We start from the raw sequence: 7,476 nt of genomic DNA on the forward strand, positions 1-7,476 counted from the left end.
GTGTGTGTGTGTGTGTGTGTGTGTGTGTGTGTGTTTTGGCGGGTGTGTTGGTATGTTTGGAGTTTCTTCTGTATGATGATTCACTGCTGCTCTCTCTCTCTCTCTCTCTCTCTCTCTCTCTCTCTCTTTCAAGCTCATATTGCTGTTGGCTCTCAAACATCTTTCTCCTGCACGGCTTAAATCTTCCAATGCAAAAACAAACGTCATTCTCGCAGATAATATAACAGCACACATACACACACTGAACACTGGACTCTACGCAGCACAGCCTTACTGTACACACATTTAGACAGCATATTTTCATCTTATCAGTATCAGTCAATTTGAATGATTTATTTAAAAAAATGTTAAAAATCTGAAATTAATACTATGAGCTTTTCTTTGCATAATAATTATGATAAAATATGTATGCTTGCATGAAAATATTCAATATCAGGTTAATAACAATAAATGTTGTTTTCATTTTGTATATTATTTTAAAAATATATTACATGCATGGACGCACTTTACAACCAGGTTAAATTTGTTAACAACAAATTTAAATCATTAGTTAAATCATTAGGCATCATGAACTAACAATGAAAGACAATTTTTACAGCATTTAATAACCTAGGTTAATGTCAATTTCAATAGTATTGTTAATATTTGTTCAAAGTATATTTTTACACTTTTTTGTAAAATGTTAGTACATTTGTATAAGTATTAGCAAGTAAAAATCATTGTTAACCTTGATTAATAAATGCTGTAAAGATATCGTTCATAACTATGCGCATAAAAGCCACGTATTAAACGTATTAAAGTTAATGGAGATATATAAAATTAAACAAATTAAAATTAATGAATAAACTATTTAGGTCATGAGTGTTTTCTCCATTTTAGAGAAGATCTTTGATGTTGCATAATATTTGAATCATATACATTTAAACTGAAAATAAAATAAACGCACATACACTGTTATATAGTTAGTTTTCATGACTTTACTGTTATTTGGACATAATACAAATTATGTTATATATTTTACAAATATTATATTATAAAATGTTTTGTTATATATAATATTATATAACATTATACAAAATGATTTAATAATACATATGTTTTACACCAAATTCAACAAGGTTCATAGACAAAATGTTCTAAAAATAATTCTAACACACACTATTTCTGATTTATCCTCAAGTTTTGCTTGACTCAGACTTTTGACCTAACTGAATTATTCATGTCTCCCATATGCTGCCTGTACAATCCTGTGTGTGTGTGTGTGTGTGTGTTTAGGGCCTGGCACTCACAAAGAGAGACGTTTCAATGTCGTAAAGTCAGTCAGCCAGACAGATGAGCAGCGAGAAGCCAACAGAAACACACACAGAACACAAATCATATAAACCCAAAACTACCAGTGACTTAATCCATAATATAAACAAATTTTAGGTCAATGAATGTAATATTTTTATTAAATTAATAGTTTTGCTCTTATTTTTTGTTTGTTTATTAATTTGTATTTTAGAAGGTATTGAGATGTTTCCATGAACTTTGACCCCGCCAGTAGTTACCTTTTAACCTTTATTTATTGTTGGACACACTAACATGCACATGCACACATTTACATTTGCCTTGAACACACACTCATACATACCTACAGTAACAGCCTATTTGGACTATTCGTTTAAAATAGGAGAAAGGTAATTATAGGTTTTGCCAGCATGTTTTATGGAGCCTTTGATATGCAGAAACACAGATTTGAGCGGCAGGCAGCAGGTTGTGTGTGTGTGTGTGTGCAGCTGAGTGCTGATTAGATGCCTGATCAGGGCTCTGACTGCAGGGTCTCAGCTGGGGACCAGGAACATCCTTCATTACGTGTTTCCAGGGGAGTGGAATTGTGCTCGCGTGGCGGCCTGTCGCAGGGGTTATAATCATATCTGTTTAGATTAGCGGTCAGTTATCCTGACATAGACACCACCCCCCCTGCCCCCATTTATAACGCATTCACATAACCTGACAAACAGTCAAAGCAGCTAAACTCACTTGGGCCCAGGACAGAACCCTGATGGACACCGTACCACTGCACGGTAATGCAGCTGATACAGTCATGTGACTCCACAGCTGTCTGTCAGCATAAAAATGCAACAGTTTAACAGTCAGTAATTTAGACTTAACATCCTCATACTTGCTCTTTAACTTGTTCAGCGTTTATAGGCCAACTGCTACCAAGTTACTCGCAGGGTTGGCATAAACGAGTGTGTGTTATGAGCAGGCTGTTTATAATAGACTCGCCACCGTTGCCCCTCGCAGGCGGATAATTGCACGTTCCGGTCTCAAAATGCAAAGCTGAACGCGATCACACCTGTTTTAGAGACATGGAAACCTATGCCTTTTTTTTTTTTCATCTTTCCTTCTATATGTAATTTTTTAAGGCAAGCATTCACACACAGCCGTTGGGGATTAGGCCTAATGACAGAAGTTAATTATATTATAAGTGTAATTTTTAAAAACAGTTCATGAACTGCAAATTATAGTTAAGAGCCCCTTTAATGCGCTTTGTGTTAATTACATGTCTTAATATCGCATACAAAATAAAGGATCCAAGGAAAAAAAAAAAGATAGGGAACGAAAAACAATTTGTGAGTACATTAATTTCGTCCATCACTCTGTTTAAAATGGTTGAATAGAGTGTTTATACAGTTTTTAGCCAGAGACTTTACTGAGCTTTCACTGTGCAACTAAATTCTAATAAAATTATACAGTTTTAATAATGAAAAGGCAATTCAATCACAGTAATTTTACACTTGATGGAAAATATTCAGTTCATGATTATATTTTGGAAAAAGAAAATGCGTTGGATAATATCATAACCACAATTTGATATGCATTTTCTTAATTCGATTCAGCAGACATCCAAAGCATCAAAGACGATCTGTTCAAAACACCACAAACACACAATGTGGCTTTCTTTTTTGAATTATATGTTTGGCCTTTTTGCCGAAATTTTGATAGGACAGTTTGAGGAAGCAGTTGGAGAGCGGAGAGAGATCTTAATGCATGTTCCTGCTCTTGTAAATGATTCGTTAGTGCATTTTATTTCTGCTTAACATCTGAAACGACTTTCTTTTTCAGCTGACGTCATCAATCCCTCTCGTTTTGTAACCACCTGTCGCCTTCTCAGAACAATCACAACGGAATATTGTTTCACTCGGAAAGCGTCGCAATAGCTGAAGTAAAATATGAATGTTCATGTTCACATCTCTTAATAATTGCATGACATCAGAGTCAGCGTTTGATCGAAGAAACATGCAGATGCCACACGACTTTCCTCTTTCTGTAAAAAGCATGTCTCGTCCGCTCAACGTAAAACACAAATGCTATCCGGTCAGCGTTTGCACTTTGACTCATACGCAAGCAAACCTCCACGTCTCTGTCATTCTTTTGAAACAGAAACTGAGACTACAAGTCTAGTCGAGTTCATTAGCCTTCTCATAATTATCCTCCAGGCTCTTTGGAGAGATTTCCTTTTTTTACCGATTGGTTATGAAGTTTGGCTCTTGAGAGGCAAGGAAACTCTTGACTCGCTCAATTGAAATACAAGAGGGAGAAAAAGGTCCTAGCCATTTTGTTGCTTTGAAACCTTAATCTAGAAAAATTCAACTTTCCTTTATCCTTTAATACCAGATCAAAGAGCCAAGAGTGAACCCGATTCAAACCCCGTCCATTATAGAGGAAACAGCAGAAAGGCTTTGAGAAAGTGTGAAACGTCCTCTCACAAAAGAAAAGGTTTGGAGGCTCAATTACTCACTTATTCACCGGCCTAATTATCTGCGCGCTTCATTTGCATGTAATTTTTGAGGGCGAGGCAGAAATTTCACCCTGGTAATTACCCCGCAAATACATTAATGACCCCGAGAGCCATGCATCCGTCTACATGCGGCTGCCAAGTCGTGTCATTGTGGGAAGCGGTCAGGATGCCATGATCTTTTTGATGTTGGTTTTTCTTTGTGGAATTGCTGCAATCTGTTGAAATATTTGTGATATGTTAAAAAGACTCAGTGGATTCTGCGTTCGCCTCCTGGTGAGCTCAACTTCAAATGCCTCGCTTTAAGACCTAACTCACCGTCTCCTGTACGGCATCCGTCTTTGAAGACCTGTGAAATGTGATGTTTCAGATCTGGACCAAGTCCAGGACTGTCGTTTCTCTGCCTTCGCATTTCCGGCGGTTTTCTTTTGGAAATGTTTGTTTGCGCTCGTGTGGTGTCGACTTAATTATTTCATTTTAGTGCAAACGCCGATTTGGCGAGAAGCCGCGTATCGATTATGAAAGAAGGTAGGGTGATTAAAAAAGCCGAATTGGTGTGTGAAAAACGAAAAAAATAAACAGGAGAAAAGAGAGGAGGGGAAAAAACAGCAGCTTTTCCTCAGGAGTCAGAGACCACCCTCGGCTCTCTCACTTGTAATCATCTCAGAATTTGCTCAGAAACACTTGCGAACTTGTGTGGGAGTTGTTTTTACTTCATTAAAAGCAGAGTCTAGAGCCCACAAGAACTCTCACGCTGCAAAAACGAACCCTTACCACAAGAAAAACAACCGGGAAAAACACAACCACGTCCTGGAGTTCTTTTACATGTTGACAAAATCTGAATCCTGGGAGAAATCACTGCCGAGGGAGGCTGCCGATTGGTTATCGGTGCTTGGAGGATGGACTTTGATTGGTTGTTCAGAGCTTTGTGTCTCAGCTTTATAATCGTCTCAATATTAGCAGAGAGAATCATGGGAAATGTGGGTGCGAGAACACTGCCACTCCTATTTCACACATTTAACCCCATTTGTTTTAAATATGTATATATTGAAAAATATTGTAAACTACTTTGAATTCAAAACTGACATCTTCAATTGACCAGCACATTTAATTCATTATTCAAAAATATTTTTTTATAGTCTCTTGCTCACTCTTTGTTTGATCATACTGACATATGCCTTTTTTATTTTATGTTATTTTATTATTTTATCCAAAATGGACTATAAAATGCAAACTGTTTTAGTTCCAAGATGATAATTGATGACACTCACTGATTTAAGCATGCAACTTGAGATCATGTGACAAATGTAGTGAGGTCATGTGACCGTGTTTGTAGCATGCTGCTCTCTAAAACAAGTTGGCCTGCTGTTTCACAATTTTTCTGAAGTAGTATACAGTATACAGTGTATAAGCTAGTATTCAATTCTAAGTATAGTCTCTGTCAGGGAAAATCAGCTTGTTAGCAGGCTAAAACAAGACACGCTGATGGATTAGCAGCAAAGAACAACAACAAGAAAACAGAAAGAATGAAGATGTCAATCTGCAACAAATGATCGAGAGAATGAGGACAACTGATAGGATGACACAAACACGTGCAGGTATTTCTCTAAAACTCATGCAACTGTTTGTGTTTATGTCGTAGTCTTGTTGAAAACACACTAAATTGTGTTTTCCAGTATTGTATATAAGCAGCATGGATTTGTATGGAAAGGTTTTTTTTTTTTCTCCTCCACACATTTGACAAATAGTGATTCGTGTAAATGCATTAGATCACCATGTGACTGTAAATGAGAGTGACTGAACTTGTTATTAGTTCATGAAAAATACATTTTTTTTTCTGCATTTAATAATTTAGACTTTATGCCTTGATGCCTTTAGCCTCTTTATTTTATTTTATTTTATTTTATTTTATTTTATTTTATTTTAAACAAAAATGTCCTCTACATGTATAAATTAAATTGATCAGTACTTGTTAACTGCATAGACTGAATTGTAAAATACAAGAACATAACATATTTAGTGATTTACCAGTTTATCAGAACAAAGCTGCAACCCATTTTGGGTCCCAGCTAGCCAGTTGAGATTCAGTGATCTAGTGATCTTCTGTGAAGTTCACAGGCAAAACTACATCCTGTAAACCTGTAAATGACACACAAACAATATCTAGTTTCTTGTGAAACTTTCTGTGTCTGATTAAATGGGTCAGGTCAAATGTGATCGGACTGGTCATTTGGACAAAGGCGACACTTATTAGGGTTTGGAATAGTGCTCAATGGAATCACTTCTGGGATTTGAACCTGCAACCTTTAGTTTACCAGTCAACCACTTTACTCATTTGCATTGTTGAAGCTGAGCTGAAGTTTGCTATCACATAATTAACAGAATGTAGAGTTTGCATTGTCATACCTGTTTTTTTGTCCTTACTTTTTATTCTTACATAATTTACTACAGGGTCAGTCACTGTAACCTGCGGTTTAGTGCTCATGGGGATCACGTCTGGGATTTGATCCATCAACCATTAGGTTACCAGTCAACCACCCATTTCCACTGTTTAATCAAAGCTGAAGTTTCCTTTTGCATCATCGATGGCATGTAGAGTTTGGATTTTCATTATTTGTGTTTTCTCTTCACGTTGTATTCTTAAATAATTGAATACAGGTTCAGCCCCTGTATCCTGCGGTTTAGTGCTCATGGGAATCACTTCTGGGACTTTGGTTTGCAAGAAAACCCTTTAATTGTGGATTGAGTCACCATGCACATGTCTGGACTTAAACAAGATTCAGGAGGAAATTAAATCTCTAAATTGTCCACCAGAAGTGTCCATTTCAGATGAAGGAGTCCATTCTCCTCCAGGATTGATGGTTTGGACAAAGGCGACTCTTATAGTGCTGAACTTTTGACAGCTGTGTTTCGCTTCTCCAGAGGCTTTGGTGTCTGCATTGCAGTGGGTGAATTCCTCGAATTTCTGCATGTTTGCTGTACTGATGTTCCTCTGTAAGTGTGTCTTTGTTCAAGCCCTCCCATGGAGTGCCCTCCTCAACTCCAGACTCTTGCCCTGCAGTGCTTCTAAAACTATTCACCTCTGTCCCCCTCATGAATGACGCGTCTTTGCGCTTTTGATGGATGAGGGTCTCTCATAAGAGTGGTTTGCAAAGCAGGGATGGGTAGTGTCATTATGCATCACATCTCTGTGGTAGATGCTCAGGGAATGTGTCATTCTGGACCGGCTACTTATGTAGGCGACCACCGTGTTGAACTCTGATAGAGTCCTGCGTGAAATCGGCGATCGTTTGCAAACGTAGAGCATGTTTGTTGACGTGGGCATTTGGGGAATCCTTGCAATTCACCATGACGTGATTCGAGAAGTCTCAGGCTACCAGAAACTGACCAACTCCAGCCCGTGGAGACGTGGAGAATCTCACTGGACTTGGAAATGGATTCTTATTTAAACGTCTGCGGTCTCTGGACTGGAACACCATTAGAGAATGGAGAACATTAACACTCGGATAATTAATTGTTTCTTCTTTTAATTTCAGAAAAGACATTTTAATTCTGAGTGACTATGAAATTATCCAAGTGTAAGATATGTTTTTGAGACGAGTTTCAATGGTGTGGCCTACTCACTTTCCAGCTCCTTGGCTGTTTATTAAAAATTGCCACTCCTCTCTGCATTATTCAAGAAATAATTTGCT

Source organism: Sinocyclocheilus anshuiensis, unplaced genomic scaffold, assembly GCF_001515605.1.
Source record: "Sinocyclocheilus anshuiensis isolate Anshui unplaced genomic scaffold, SAMN03320099.WGS_v1.1 scaffold2319, whole genome shotgun sequence".
NCBI lineage: Eukaryota > Metazoa > Chordata > Actinopteri > Cypriniformes > Cyprinidae > Sinocyclocheilus > Sinocyclocheilus anshuiensis.